Source organism: Arvicola amphibius, chromosome 10, assembly GCF_903992535.2.
Source record: "Arvicola amphibius chromosome 10, mArvAmp1.2, whole genome shotgun sequence".
Taxonomy (NCBI): Eukaryota; Metazoa; Chordata; class Mammalia; order Rodentia; family Cricetidae; genus Arvicola; species Arvicola amphibius.
In genome coordinates this window covers 88,417,124-88,433,218 of record NC_052056.1, presented here as the reverse complement: position 1 = coordinate 88,433,218, position 16,095 = coordinate 88,417,124, and the positions used below count along the sequence as shown (strand labels likewise).

General features: G+C 47.7%; 1 protein-coding gene across 2 annotated transcripts in view; it reads right to left on the bottom strand.

The window, feature by feature from the left end:
- Rabgef1 (RAB guanine nucleotide exchange factor 1) overlaps positions 1-4,833 on the bottom strand; it is a 54,597-nt gene extending 49,764 nt beyond the window's left edge. For both annotated transcript variants that reach the window (XM_038346008.1, XM_038346009.1), the window contains exon 1: positions 4,764-4,833. The gene's annotated coding sequence lies outside the window, so the exon portion shown is untranslated. The remainder of the gene's footprint in view (positions 1-4,763) is intronic.
- Positions 4,834-16,095: the final 11,262 nt, after the last annotated feature.

Below are 16,095 nucleotides of genomic sequence, written 5' to 3'. Positions count from 1 at the left end.
TAACTTAGGACTCTGTTACATCTAATTAACTGATCATAATCACAATTATCGGCTGCCCTGAAGAACAAAAGTCTGTAAAGTATGTTACCAGAAACAAGGAAAAAGTATTCTCCTTTACCATCGAAGTTATACTTCCCACTCCAGTGGGAAGAGCTTCATTAAAAACAGAAATCTTGCTGGGCGGTGGTGGCTCTCGCCTTTAATCCCAGCACTCAGGAAGCAGTGGCAGGCAGATCTCTGTGAATGAGTTCCAGAACAGGCACCAAAGCTACAGAGAAACCCTGTCTTGTTAAAACAAAACAACAAAAACCAAACAAACACAAAAACAAAACCCAGAAATATCTAAAAACAGACATGGTGCTAGAGAGACAGCTCAGGGGTTAAGAGCAAGTACTGCTCTTGCAGAGGACCTCCTCTGGTCTCCAAGGGCACATGGTGTGCACATACTCACATCCACACACATAACTGAAAAAATAAATGCAGCCATCAGAGTCTCCGCATGTCAGCCAAGTGCCCCATCACTGAGTGACAAGGCAGGTCTTCTTTTGCTATTCTGACAGAGTCTCACTAAGCTGCCAGGCTGTCCTGCTCACGGAATCCTCTGCACAGCCTCTTCTTACAGCATTTTAGGAACTTTATTCAAACATTAGAAAATACCAGTTAAGCCAGGCATGGTGGCACATGCCTTTAATTCCAACACCTGAAAGGAAGAGGCAGGCAGATCTCTATGAGTTCAAGGCCAGCCTGGTCTACAGAGTGAGTTCCAGGACAGCCAGGGCTACAAAGAAACCCTGCCCCCCCAAAAACAAAACAAAACAAAACAACAAAAAACACTGTCTCAAAAGAAAAAAACTAAACAAAAAAAACCCATAACAAAAACAAATTAGTCAGTGTGATAGAAGTCAATTTCCTTGTACATACTACTTCTCAGTGTTGCTTGCTAAAGGTGATTACAGGTTAAGATTCGCAAACCATTCCATTTCCACGAAACTCTCCTTTTTAGCGCTGTAACTTTTATTAGACTAAGAAAGCCACTTAGCAGCATTTCTGCTGACACGCAAGTGTTGTCAGCATAGATAACCTCTGCTAGAGATGCTTATCTCACGGCCAATAAAAATGAGTGCCAGGATTTAACTGCACACAGTCAAGATTTAAAATTCTATAGTATCTAGCCAAAGACTGGGAGAAGTTCATGGAGTGTTCTCATGCAGTCAGCAAGTACTTATGGAACCAATAAATGTCCACTATAAATTGAGAGTGGAGAGATAAAAGTAGATTTCCCATTATTGGAAATTTATAATGGAGCCAATCTTAGTAAATGAGTTCACAATTCAACCCAAATACTTAATAACCAGAAAAGACAGCTACGCAAAACAGTACCTAACCCAGCACTACACTGGAAACAATCACCCACACAGCAAGAGCCTTTGTGTGAGAGCTGCTGCTTAAAGTTTATCTTAACCGCAGGATGACCTTGCTTCATGCCCTCGCTGGCCCTGTCACCAGCACAGAAAAGCTCCAACTGGCATCTCTGCCCTGCACATCCCGTCAACACCCCGCTCCATTTAGTTGGGTGGCCTCTTCTCCTAGTCCCTGCTCCCCCAACACTTATACATTCACCTGCTTCCAAAATTCCTGCTCCAGCTTGTTGGTCTGAATTGTTACACATTCTTCAAGACACTAGGGAGGTATTCCCTGATCCTTTCTTCCACCTTCCACACTTGACAAGGCTGACCTGTGTTTTAATCCTCAGTGCTCCATGATAAAATTATACTGAAATATTTTTGTTATTTTTGTTTCTTTGAAGTGCTGGGGAATCACACCCTGGACCTTGCTGCAAACTAGGCAAGCACTCTACACTCTCAAGTATTTTTACTGTTCACCTTTGTAATTTTTTTTTTGTTTTTGTTTTTTGATTTTCGAGACAGGGTTTCTCTGTAGCGTTGGAGCCTGTCCTGGAGCTAGCTCTTGTAGACCAGGCTGGCCTAAAACTCACAGAGATCAGCCTGCCTCTGCCTCCTGAGTGCTGGGATTAAAGGCATGCGCTACCACCACCCGGTGATTTTTAATATTTTTTCTTTAGGGGCTGGAGAGATGGCTCAGTGGTTAAGAGCATTGCCTGCTCTTCCAAAGGTCCCGAGTTCAATTCCCAGCAACCACATGGTGGCTCACAACCATCTGTAATGAAGTGCCCTCTTCTGGCCTGCAGACATACACACAGACAGAATATTGTATACATAATAAATAAATAAAAATAAATATTTAAATTTTTTAAAAAAATTTTCATGTATGAGTATTTGCTTGCATACATGCATGTGCACCATGTTTGTGCCAGGTGCCCTTGGAGGCCAGAGAAGGATCTGGAGTTACTGACAGTTGTGAACCACCATATGGGTGCAGGGAACCAGACTAGCATCTCCTGCAAGAGCAGTCAGATCTCTTAACCACTGGGCCAACTATCTAATCTAATTTTTTTTTTTCTTTTTTCTTTTTTTGGTTTTTCGAGACAGGGTTTCTCTGCAGCTTTCTTAGAGCCTGTCCTGGAACTAGCTCTTGTAGACCAGGCTGGCCTCGAACTCACAGAGATCCGCCTGCCTCTGCCTCCCGAGTGCTGGGATTAAAGGCGTGCGCCACCACCGCCCGGCTCTAATTTTTTTTTAAGCAAGTAAAAATTCAAATCCTGACTACATCTTAACTGTCTGATTAAGAATCAGTAAATTGCCAGAAGGAATAAATAAAGGTGCCAGGAGCACCTTTATTTCCAGAACTGAGGGCAGAGGCAGGCAGATCTCTGTGAATTTGAGGCCAGTCTGGTCTACAGAGCAAGATCAGGACAGTAAAGGCTACAGAGAAACCCGGTCTTAAAAAACAAATCAGTAAATCTTGGAGACTCTCTTGAGATGTCCACACCCGTGCCCTGCAGGTGTACTGTCCTTTTAAGTGTCTCTCCCTTTCCCTAAACACCTGAGCCTAAATCTATAATAAAACTGTTTCTTAATAAACTCCAACTTCATTTTGGGGTGGGGGGGAAGCAGGGCTGGGAAAACAGTTAAATCTACAAAGCACTTGCCACACAAGCATGAGACCCAGTTCCTCAGGACCTACTTAAAAAAAGTGTGCTTCGTCAGTAACCCCAGCACTTGCAGGCAGGGACTGGGAGATCCTGTAGCTTTCCCGCCTGCTATGGGTCTAGCCAAACTCTGTTCCAGGTTCACTGAGAGACCTGTCTCAAAAACCAGGGTTAGTAAGAAACTGAAGAAGATATACAACATTAGCCTCTGGCCTCTATGTTCACACACCGTGAACACACATACCCAAAGAAAAGGACAGCAGGCACTGGCCCACACTTGTAATCCCAGCACTTGAGAGGTACAGGCAGGAGGATTGCTCTAAGTTCTGAGTCTTGCCTGGTCTACATATGGAATTCCAAGCCAACCAGGACTGCATTATGAGACTCCGCCTCTTCCCAAAAATAAATAAATAAGCAAATAAATACACAACCTAGATAGACAGACAGACAGGCAGACTATCCCCCAACAGTACTTCCTAAAGACTGAAAGGAAACTGGTTAAACTGGTCCTATCAAGCACGCGTCTTCTTTTTTTTATTCCGAGACAGGGTTTCTCTGTAGCTTGGGGTCTGTCCTGAAACTAGCTTTTGCAGACCAGGCTGGCCTCGAACTCACAGAGATCCGCCTGCCTCTGCCTTCCTCCCGAGTGCTGGGATTGAAGCCGTGTGCCTCCACCGCCGGGCTATACCAAGCCTCTGGACAAGCCAATTTTATTTGATACTCTTTATCTTTTAACTGCAACTGGAGGGCGGGGGTGGAATTTCACTGGGTAACCTAGGCTGGGTTCAAACTCACTAAGTGGCCTCGAACTCCCGAGGCTGTTCCTGCCTCAATTCCCTAATACTGAGAAAACTGAAGTGGGTCTTTCTTTTAAAAGTAGTTTTAGGTTTGTAGGTTAAAAGGCCCAACTGTTAACTTCCAGGTGGGGCGGGGGGGGGGGAATTTCTTAACACAAAACCAGGTGATGCTGTGAACTTCTGCTGCCCAACCGTCCCATCTAAAACTCCACAGGCTGACGGAGCCTACCGCATCCAGCCCCACATTTCCCAACCACAGAGATTGGTCATCAGCTCTGAGACACAGCCAGCTGCCAATGACCTAGTCTCCAAGACGCTTCCCTCTTTGGAGTGAACTTCCGCGAGGGGATGGAGGGACATCCCCTCGGCTCTTCTCTTAGACAGTTCGGCACCAGGGGCTGCCTTAATTCATTTTTTTTTTTTTTTTGGCCCCAGAAAAGGCTCTTGCTATGTGGCGGGGACTGACCTCAAAATCGCGGCAATCCCCCTGCCTCAGCTTCAGGACTTCTCATTCAGCGACACACATAACCTCGGCCACTACCACCTAGTAGAAGTATTCAAAACCCCGCGCCACAGCAGCCCGCACCATCCCCGAGAACCCACGCGGGGTCCGAATCTGACCCTCCCGCAACCCCAGCTCCGAACTCGACTGGACGAGAGCGGCGGTAGACGACGGGGAACCGCGTCCTCCCGTGAGCCCGAGTCCCGCCGAGCTGGGACGAACTCGGCCGAGGCGGAGAGGCCGAGCGCGGAGCTCCGGCGGCCTGACCCTCCGCACCCGCCCTCCCGCCTAAGTGGCGGACCCGAGCGGCCCGGGGTCAGCGCGCGGCCGGACGCCACCGCAGCCACCCCGCTCCGAGGGGGAACGCGCCTACGTGGCCCCCGTCCCTCCGAACCTGGTCCGCGGCTCCGCCGGCGTCCGACAGCCGCTCCCAGCGCCGCTTCAGTCAGTCGGCTTTCTGCCCCGCCCCTGCCCCCGCACGCCCCGCCCCCGGCACCACCGGCACGCGCGCGTTGCGTACGTGTTGCGTCACTTCCGTGACGCTTCGGATTTCCGGGTTCTGGATGGTGCTGGCCGGAAAGGATTATTGGTGACCCGAAAGATTGTGGAGACAACGCTTGGGCTTGGCACAGCGAGTGTCCGCCACTCGCGAGAAGTCTCTGTTTCCCCTGTCATTCCTTACTCCGTGCTTTCATCTTCTGCTTGCCCTAGCCTGAGGGCAACAGGAAGCCCTGAGGACAGTCGTAGCGAGGAATGGGACCTCCGAGTCCAAGAGGAACCCCTAGTCCAAGAGACACGTCCCGGCACGTAACGAAGGCGGCCGCCAGACGAAAATAAAAACACACCCTTCTCCTTGTGAGGAGTTAGCAGGGACCAGGTAGTCAGAGAAGAAGAGCTCGGGGGAGAGAGAACGCCGGGCTGCCGGACCGGAAAGATAGATAACAATCCCACTCTACAGTTGAGACGCAACCTCGCCGCCTTCGTTATCTTCCCGGGCCAAGAACCGTCCGGATGGAGGAGATAAGTAATAGAAACGGGGAGGAAAGAAAAGAGAAAGATAAGAAGATGAGAGCCCGTGAGCCCTACAAATGATCAACCCAGAAAGTCTTCCAGCTCTGGAAAAAACACCCTTCCCGACTGGCTGAATACTTTTTTCTGTCTATATTTATGCTTATCATCTCTTCTGAGTCTTTGTTGTTGTTGTTTCTGGGCACTCGGTTCTTGTTCACCTCGAGGAAGAACAAGGGCAGCTGGGCAGGTGACCCACAGAACTGACACTCCCGGTTTGCCTTCACAAATCTCAGGACTTTAAATGGAAGGGAATTAATCCAAAAGCAACCAGGCTGTAATGCCAGCACTAGGGAGGTGGACACAGGATCAAGAGTTCTCATCCCAGGTATCTTGACCTGGGCGACTCAGACCCTGTCTGGGAATTAAAAAGTGAAAAAAAGCCAGATGTGGTAACGTATTACTCTAATGTCAAGTAACCCTGTATCAAAAAAAAAAAAAAAAAGGAAAGGAAGGCTGTGGGTATACCTTCCTCGCCAGAGCACATGTGGATGATGTAGGAGTTTTGTGTGCTATTGATGGTCCAGCTGTAGTTGACAAGGACCTAGGGTACCAGACATGATCAAATTAGCCTGGGAAAATGGCTCCAAGCCAGATGGGTTGTTTTGTTTTGTTTTGTTTTGTTTCTGTTTAGTTTTTGGAGACAGGGTTTCTCTATGTAACAACCCTAGCTGTCCTGGAACACGCTTTTGTAGAACAGGCTGGCCTCGATCTCACAGAGATCCGCCTGCCTCTGTCTCCCTATGCTGGGATTAAAGGCGTGCACCACCACCACCTGGTTTCCAAGCTGGATGTTTAAGGTCAATGAAGATTAAAGACATAGGCACTTGCAGGAGTGAGATGAAGGCAACTTTTATTAAAGAGGATGACAAGTAAGATAGAGAGCCAAAGAGACGGCTCAGTGAGGAAAGACTGGCCGTTCAGGCTTGGCAACCTGAATCCAAATACTGGAACCATCATAAGGATGGAAGGAAAGAACCAACTCACAAAGTGGTCCTCTGACCTCCATGCAAGTATGGCACATGTATCCACACACAAAAAAATCATGATTTCTAAAAGTTTAAAAGAGGCAAAAATGAGGGAGACTCCCTATTTACTCCCCATTTACTAGAGCAGAAAAATAACACGGCATCAGGAAAGCAGGGCAGGATTGTTAGAAGCCATCCTACAATTTAGTCTGCTATGATTAGCTGCATTAGAGAGGGGGGAAGGGCAAGCTAGGCAGTGGTTGTGCACACCTTTAGTCCCAGCACACAAGAGGCAGATACAGGAGGATCTCTGTGAGTTTGAAGCCCAGCTGGTCTACAGCACAAGTTATGGGATAGCCAGGGCTACACAGGGAAACACTGTCTTGAAAAACCAAAGCGGGGGGAGTAATAATGACTAGCATTATATATTGTATATCCATCAGGCCAGCTGACACTGGCTTGGCTTCATCAGGTCCCTAGGCTATCTCATACCTGATTTCAAACTTCCTCGTTTCTCATCCCTAGTGTTCTTGGCTTGCCTGCTTAAACTAATCTCTCTGTCTCGCTCGCTCGCTCGCTCACTCTCCCTTTCCCTCCTTCTCCCCCCTCCCCCCACTTGTCTTGTTTGTTTTTTGGGACAGTTTCTCAGTGTAGATCAGGCTGGCCTTGAATTCATCGAGATCCATCTGCTTTGCCTCCCAAATGCTGGGATTATAAACGTGTGCTACCACCACCCGGCTGGTGCTTGAACTCTTAACAGTCTTTTAAACCTTAGCTCCATTTTCACTACAAAATGTGTGAACAACTCGCAGTTATCACCACAAACCCCTTTCCTTCCCTAGCTTTTATAGAAGACTAGCTTCTGCCTGCAGAGGTCATAGGTTCAAGCCTTAGAATTAAAAAAAAAAAGATCAGAGTATAACTGAGACCTAAGAGTTAAATAAGTTAGCCAGTGTTATACAGCATTAATAGTGGGGGCACAAACAGAACCTAGTCTCAGTTCCCATTTCAGGAATGTCAGAGGCAACAGAGCAGTGTTGTCTGCCTTGTAATGTGTTCTGAAAAGCTACACTCGCGTTAAAGATCCTGTAGACTGATTTTGGAGAGTTGGAATGTTGTAGATCATATCTCAGATCTGATCTGATCACATCTCAGACCGACTGTCCTTTGGTCTGCTTAACAGCCATTTATGACTCGCTCTGTCTCTGGCTCCTTTTGACCGCCGGGTAAACTCTTTGGAATGTATTTGCACATTCCAATCATAGCTTCCACCAGTCCAAAAGCTGGAAATGTCAACAGATGTTTAGGCACCAGAAGCCTAAAGCAGAGATTTTCCTCACTGTGCTCTTAACTCCCTACCCGGTATCCCCACCAGTGTGTGTGGCAAATGCATTCATGTATGACTTACTCACTGACTATGAAAAGTTCACATATAATGATGGTGCGTGCCTATAATCCCAATACATGGGAGGCTGAGGCAGGAAGATTAGAAGTTTAAGTTCATCATCAGCTACGTGGTGAGTCTGAGGCCAGTCTTCTCTACATATCTTTAAAAAAAAAGTTAATGTAACCACCACCATAGTGGATAAATGCATCATCTGGGACAATCTGAAGGCGCTAGAAGGGCCATGGTCACTCACATTTGACTGCAAGCACACTCCTTTCCTGTGGAGTGATCGCTGTCCTGTGTCCACAGGCTCACTACAAGATGCTACGTGTGGTGCATCCGAGTGCAGTCACCAAACGCCAACGTGAGCTGCAGTCCTGCTTTCAGGCTAATCATTTTTCTCACCGTTTACCTAGTGGGGGTTCCCGGACTCCCCCTCAGGTTTTCCTTAAGTGCCTATTGTTCGACAGATTATAGAACAAAGGTCCCTCTGCTGAGGACTTCAGTTCTAAGGGACAGGGACAAGGAGATGGCTAACTTGGTAAACACACTCTACCAAGCCAGATGACCTGAGCTCAAACCCTGAGGCCCAGACGGTAGGAGAAAACTGGTTCCTGCAAGTTGTCCTCTGCCCTCAGTGTGTGGTGTGACATGCACACGTGCAAGTACAAACGTGTGTGCACACATAGAAATGTACTGTCTTTAAAAAAAACAGCTGGGCATGGTGGTAAACACCTTTCATCTAAGCACTCAGGAGGAAGAAGCAGGAGGATTTCTCCAAGTTTGAAGCCAGGCTGGTCTACCTGGATATTTTTCCAGGACAGCCAGAGAAATGGTGAGACTCTGTCTCAAATTAAATAAAATTTTATTTTAAAATTAAAAATAAGCCAGGCATGGCAGCACATGCTTTTAATCCTAGCAGTTGGGAGGCAGAGGCAGGATCTATATGAGTTCAAGGCCAGCCTGGTCTACAGAGAGAGTTGCAGAACAGCCAGAGCTACACAGAGAAACCCTGTCTCAAAATGTTTAAAAAAAACTGTTAAATTCTAGGTTGTGGAGCCAAAAAGAAATTTACATTCGCTGGTGATGTGTGCAGGGAAATGATGCAGGGAAGGGGAAGTAATGCAATGGAAAAATTGGCATCTGAGGCTGGCATCATAGCCCAAGCTGGTAACACTTGGTGGCTGAAGCAGGAGAATTGTGAGTTGGAGTCCAGCCTTGACTGCAAAACAAGACTGTAGGAAGGAAGGGCGGGCAGGCAAGTGGACAAGACCAAGGTCAGCATGGGAAGGAACTAGCTGGAGCATGGGCCCTGGAAGCTCTGACTCATTGAAGCCATTAGTGGAACAATCTACCCTCGTGTCTTATCGCTCCTCTGCCAATTCTGATGTTGCTTATTGATTTAAAGGGGAAATTATCACACTAAGTACCTTTTGCTCCAGTCACGAATGGAAACCTGTTACTAAGTTACTATTTTTTAAAAAATATTTATTACGTATACAATATTCTGTCTGTATGCCTGCAGGCCAGAAGAGGGCACCAGACCTTATTACAGACGGTTGTGAGCCCCCATGTGGTTGTTGGGAATTGAACTCAGGACCTTTGGAAGAGCAGGCAATGCTCTTCACCACTGAGTCACCTCTCCAGCCTCCTGCCCCAGCTTGTCATTGGCGATTACGATGTCTGAAGCTCCACATAGTCATGTTTCATCTTACACCAGTGTCCCCTGGCCTCTTTTGTCTCCAAATTTGTGTTGGTCTGAAACACAAGCTGGGTAGGAGGGAAGGGAATAGAGAATTATCTTGGAAAGAAGGGCCTGTGGAGTTGGTTTCATGACTTTTTCTGGGAAGGCATGAACAAATGTCTCTTCCCCACAGATGGACACAGAAAACAGACCAAGGACACCGTCCCGCCTAAGCCTGCCTTCCTGTACCCCTGTTTAATTAGGAATCCCTACATAGAAACAGTAGCATGGACAATTTGTGGACAGCATGACACTGAAGAGCAGACCTCACAACACACCCTCAAGCATGGTTTTTTTTTTTTTTTTTTTTTTTTTTTTTTTTTTTTTTTTTTTTTTTTTTTTTTTTTTTTAAGACAGCATCTCTGATACCCAGGCTAACCCCAAGCTCATTATGTAGCAGAGATTGGCTATGAACTTCTGATCCTCCTGCCTCCACCTCTCTTGTGTTGGGACTCCAGGCACGGATGGGCCACCACACCTGGCTCGAGGCCTGTCCTGACTGTGGTTGACATATTGTATTCAGTACAATGCACTATTTCTTCCAAAGCCAGAATTCAGGGTCTTGGGAATTAAGGGGACAGAATGCAGAATGTGGGTCACTAAAGTTTTGCTTCTTGTTGCCATGACACCAAAACTGGTTTTTTACTATTTTGGATTTTGCCTGAGCTCTTTACTTCTCGGTGCCTAACTTGCAGCCCGTTCCTGTCCTGAGATCGCCCTTTAAGGCACACAGCTGTGCAGAGGGACACTTACCCTCACAGGCCAGCTCAGTTAGGTCTGTAGGAATTCTGCCCGGCTTCTCTCCTGCACACACATTACTCCAGGGGTTTGATGTGGACCTCAGACCAGCAGAGCTCAAGTGTAGATGATGGATTCTCAGGTTTCCCTGGTGGTCTCACCCGGTCTGCTCTCAGAACATCAACTCCTGCTTCCTGTGTCCTCGGAATTGCCACAAGCTTCTGCTCGAAGTCGAGGCTTCCCTAGCCCTTCCTTCCGCTCACTCTTCAGACTGCATTTGTATCATGCCAGCTCTGTCTCTCTCGGTGCTGTGATGGAGGGGACACAGTGGAGAGGCACGCAAGTGTCGGTTTTAGGGTACTGTTTTGTTTATAAGAGGCGATGATGAGTCAGAGAAGTCTCCAGATTCGGGTGAGGAATACCATTTGCTAGGCAAGGCAGGGAGTTGGGAATTGGCCTGAGGCTTTGCTGTGTCGTGTCTACAGTTTGCCTGGATCACTGAGTGAAAGTGGAGCCATATGAAGACAGACCGCTCAAGAGCAGAGTTCACAGGGTGCTTGGGGGTGAACTAGAGAAACTCAAACTGATTTCAAAACCTCTGGGAGGACCATGGCTGAAAAGGTAGGCCAGTGATTAAGAGCACTTTGTTATTCTTGCTGAAGACCTGGGTTCCCAGCATCCAGCAGATCCAGCACCTTCTGGTCTTCCTGGGAATGGCATGTGTGTATTTATGTGCACTGCCTGGCATCTGTGGAGGGCAGAAGAGGGTGTCAGATCCTCTGAAACAGGAGTTATGGAAAGTTGTTGGTCTTCATGTGGGCACTGGGAACCAAACATCCTCTTCTGGCTTCTGGAGGTCTGAGGTATACATGCAGTACATAGATGGACATGCAGGCAAAACTCATCTGCATAAAAACATTTTTTAAAAAGGAAAATAAAAGCCAGGTGGTGGTGGTGTGCTTTAATCCCAGCACCCAGGAGGCAGAGGCAGGTGGATCTCTTGAGTTTGAGGCCAGCCTGATCTATAGAGTGAGTTTCAGGACATTGAGGGCTATACAGAGAAACCCTGTCTTGAAACAACCCCCCTCAAATAACAACAACAACAAAAAACCAGAAAAAAACCACCTGGAATCAGGCATGATGGTGCACATCTGTGATTCCAGCATGCAGGGGTTGGGGAGTAGAGGCAGGAGAAGCCCTGCAAGTTTAAGGCTAGCCTGATCTATATAGAGTTCAGCCCAGCTAGGACTATACAGCAAGACCCTCCGCCCTCTGAACTGACTGATGAACTACACTTTGCCCGAGATGAGACAAAACAAGCCATTCCTCCTGTAAGGTGTTCCTGGCAGGTATTTGGTTGCAGAATTCCTCTTTGTCGGTAGTGGGCGCTGGTGAGCCACAGAAGAGTTCAGGCATTTGTTTGCCTTCGTGGAAATGCAGGGTCCAGCAACAGCACCCTTAGCCACCACACTTCTCCCGTAGTTTTATTCTCAAGTGCCCCCCAAGCAAGCATCCAGGGACTTCTCTGTCACTCTGTAAGCCATGGGCGTGACTTCTCCAACAAGAACTGGGCCTCAGTTTGGAGGGAGAAAGAAATTTTTCCTTTGACCTCTAACCCAACTCTTTACAGTCCTGACCCCTAAGGATAGGCTTGACATTTTATATGACTGGGAATACGGGTATGTGAAATAGGTACACACGTCAAACACTTCCTGAAAATAAATCATTAAAGAATTTATTTTAGGGTAATCCTTTGGTGCAGATATACAATTTATCATCATTTATAAAAGATGAAGGCAAATTTGCATTCTAGTAATATGAACAAAGAACTAAACCTTAGCTGAATATTCGATGCTGCAAGACAGAGCATCTCCAGCGGCGTTTCAGAGCTAATCCGTTTTGTATAATCCTCAGTGCTGAGAACGCTGCTTCACATGCATACATAGTACAGAATGGCGGGATGCACAGGTTTGTTTAAGAAATTGTATCAGGGACAGTGAGAGGGTCCTCCTGAGAACCCCAGCATGCTGTCTTCAGGCTGCCCTGACCCCCACATGCTGTGGTGCAAGTGTGCCCCACCGCACCCAGTGAATGAAGTCAAAGCAAAACCCAACGGCATCGGGGTCTTAGATGCGTGTGGTGGCACATCCCTGCAATCCCAGCTACGTGGGAGGCTAGCCTAGGCTACATGAGGTAGGGAGAAGGCTGCGGCTGCGACACAGTAGTACTGGCCTATCATTCGGAAGCCACATGTTCTGTCCCCAGCACTATATAAACTAGGAAGGTGGTTCATGTCTGTAACCCAGAAAGGAAGCAGAGGTGGGACATTAGGAGGTTTGCTTTTGCTTTTTTTTTTTTTTTGGAGGAGGCTATGTCCTTTTTTTTGAGACAGGGTTTCTCTGTGTAACAGTCCTGGCTGTCCTAGAACTCGCTCTGGCCTCGAAGTCACAGAGCTACATCTGCCTTTTAAAAGTGTGCACCACCACCGCCCACAAAAGAATAGGAGTTACTGATCATCCTTGGCTACCCAGTGAGCTTCAGCCCCGCCTGGGATACATGAGACCCTGTCTAAAAACAAATTAATGGTGAGGTATGATGGCTCATAACTGTAATTCCAGCCCTCAGAAGGCTGAGGCAGGAGGATCGCCATGAGTTCCAAGCCAGTCAGGGAATGTGAACCTGTATCATCAAAAATAAATATAAGATAGAGCAAGGCATAGTGACACATACTGTAATCCCAGTGCCCGGAATATGGAGGTAGGAATATCAGGAGCTCGAAGTTACCCTTGGCTATACAGCAAGTCTGAGGCCAGGCGAGGCTACAGGAGAGCAGCTCAAAACTAAAACAAAACCTGAACTCAAAGTCACAGGCTCTGACACAGCAGGACACTCCTCTAAGTCATGCTCTGTGGAAGGGTGAATCCTATCGTGGAGGGCAGAAAACTCTGGAAAATTTGCATGGAATCTCCTTCCAGTTTCCACCCTCGAGGCATGAAGTATTTCTGGATGGTTCCAAGTCTTTCACACAGTTGGCTGGATTTTCCTCTGGCACACAAATGCCCTGTTTCCATTTGGTGACAGGTGGGAGAAGATTTTTAATGATACGCCTTGGACCTTAGGTGTCTGTTAGTGACGGCTGGAGGCAGGCCTGGTCCCTGGCCGGGTATGTGGCATGCAGTCACAATCCCACTGTCTCGAAAGGCTGGAGCAAGAAGAGTGTTCGATCCCACAGGTTCAAAGCTAGCTGGGAGACATGAGACCCTGTCTCCAGCTTGGCACTATTGAGCGGTAACAGAGCCTTTCAGAGGTGGGGCCTACAGAGGGGCGTTAGGTTCTCAGCCTTCCTAACCCTGTGACCCTGTAATGCAGTTCCTCAAGATGTGGTGGCCCTCCCCGCACCCAACCATAAAATTATTTTTGTTGCTACTTCATAACTGTAATTTTGCTACTGTTATGACTTGTAATGTGTTATGAATCGTAATGTGTTTTGTACTGTTATGAATCGTATCTGTGTTTTCCGCTGGTCTTGGGCAATCCCTGTGAAAGGGTCATTTACCCTCAAAGGGGTTGAGACCCACAGGTTAAGAACCCCTGTTTTAGATCCCTCAAGACAGGTTCTGGGGCCCTGATCTCTTCTCCTTCCCAATCACGTAGTGAATGGCTTTGCTCCACCACAGGCTCAAAATCAATCTTTTCTCTCTATGAATTCATTATCTCTGATAGTTTTTACATTTTTCATTCATTTATTCATTCATTCATCCATCCATCCATCCATTTGAGTGTGGACATGTGCAGTGCATGTGAATGCAGGGGCCCAGAGAGGCCAGTACCCAAGATCAGATCCCCTGAAGCTAGAGTCACAGGTGGGTGGGATCCGCCTGACATCTGCGCTGGGACCCACTCAGGTCCTCTGGGAGAGCACGATGCACTCGACCCTGGTCGTTTTTGCAGAATAGGAAGTTGATGCAGGAGGATCCCAAGATCTTCGGATGCTTTTCCTGAACAACTGTGTTCGGGCGGAAATCCTTGCCATTCAGTCGTTAAGCCAATCCAAAGGCTACTCTGGCTGTGATTTTATGTTGGGGAGTGTGGGATTTTGGAAGAGGAAGTACAGTTCTGGCTACTGGATGGAGTGGCTACCCCCAATGTATGAATTCTACAGGAGCACTGTCTGTTTCCTAGACTTTAGAAGCCGGTCTTCACTGAAGGCAGAAATGAGGCGTATAAGTCCCCAGAGAATAAAAGCCCTCCAAAATGACTGGGGAGAAGCAGCTGCTGCAGGTTAACAACCTTCATCTGCCTCCTTCTCACACGTGGGCTTCGTTTCGAGGTCACATGAGAGGAAGGTGGCACGTGTCTGTCATTCCAGCACTTACAAGGCAGAGGCAGGGGGATTGTTGCAAGTGTGAGGTTGGCCTGGGCTCCACAGGAAGCTCCTTTCTCAAACAAAACACCTGTCAAGCAGGGATATAGAGAAGGGAAATAGGAAGAAGGAAAAGGAGGGAGGTGAGGAGAACGAGCGAAAGAACATGACAGGATACAAAGAAGGGGTCCTGCTGTAAATACGACAAACCCAAAACGAACTGGTAGGTAAATTTAGTCAAGACGCCTTCATTATGCCAGAGGTCCGCACAGGAGGGTAGAAAGCCTGGGTCTAAGGGCACGAGCCGAAGCCAGACCTGGAGCAACTGCGCATGGAGCTTGGCTCTTCCAGCCCCACAGGTCCCTGGAAGAGAGGCCATATCCTGAGGATAGCCCCTCACCTGTGAAATGTCCAGTGTGTGTGTGTGTGTGTGTGTGTGTGTGTGTGTGTGTGTGTATGTGTGTGTGTGTGCAGTTAGCTCCAGAAGGCTGCAGTTCCACTAGCGCAGGCTTTCCCAGACCCAGGGCCCAGCCAGCACACCATCACTGACCATGGAGGACATCCTGACCTCGCCGTCCCAGGAGCAAGGCCTTCCTCCACCTCACAGACACTTATCTCGGTCACAAGGACAATCAATGTCAAGGTGGGACCTACAAGTGACCCCAGAACTCAGGAGGCCAAAGCAGTGGAATTCCAAGGTTAAGGCCACATTAAGCTCCATGCTTCAAAAGAGAAAGAGAAAAATAAAAAAAAAATGGCTATAAATTGAGGGGGCCCTTTAATGTTCTGAGCTTAAGATTTCTTTCAATTAAGAGTCAGGGTTTTCAGAGGCCTTGAACCCTACCAAGTAAAGCTGATTGAGCAAAAGAGAATGTATACTGTGTAACACATCTTGGCTCCCAATGCCAGTAGGATGAATGAAGAGGTGTGGGAGAGGTGGAAAAGATGGAGCGAAGAGGGGTGTGTGTGTGTGTGTGTGTGTGTGTGTTTGGCGGAGGCACTGCAGAGGGTGGGAGGATATGGAGGGACTGGGAGGTGAGTGGAATTAGTTTGCATGATGTAAAATTCCCACGGGTTCCTGGATCAAAGAAGCTGTCATGTGTGCCTTTCAAGGTTCCCTGCTTAGGCCCCAGAGGCAGCTACTGATCTGCACGAGGGAGCCTGGCTCTGCTCTGTGGGTTCACCAGGAAGCCCATTTCCAGTGGCTAAGGTGTTCCATCACCAGCAGGCCAGGGAAAACCCCCAGCAAGGGTGAAACACAGCTTTAGTTAACATATGGACCAATCAGAGATTTGAGGGAAGCCGAGATTAGTGGTTCTCAATCTTCCCAATGCTCCAACCCTTCAGTTCATGTTGTGATCCCTAACCATAAAATGTTCATTGCTACTTCATAACTGTAATTTTGCTACTGTTATGAACTGTAATGCCAACATCTGATACATTCATGATCCAGGTGAA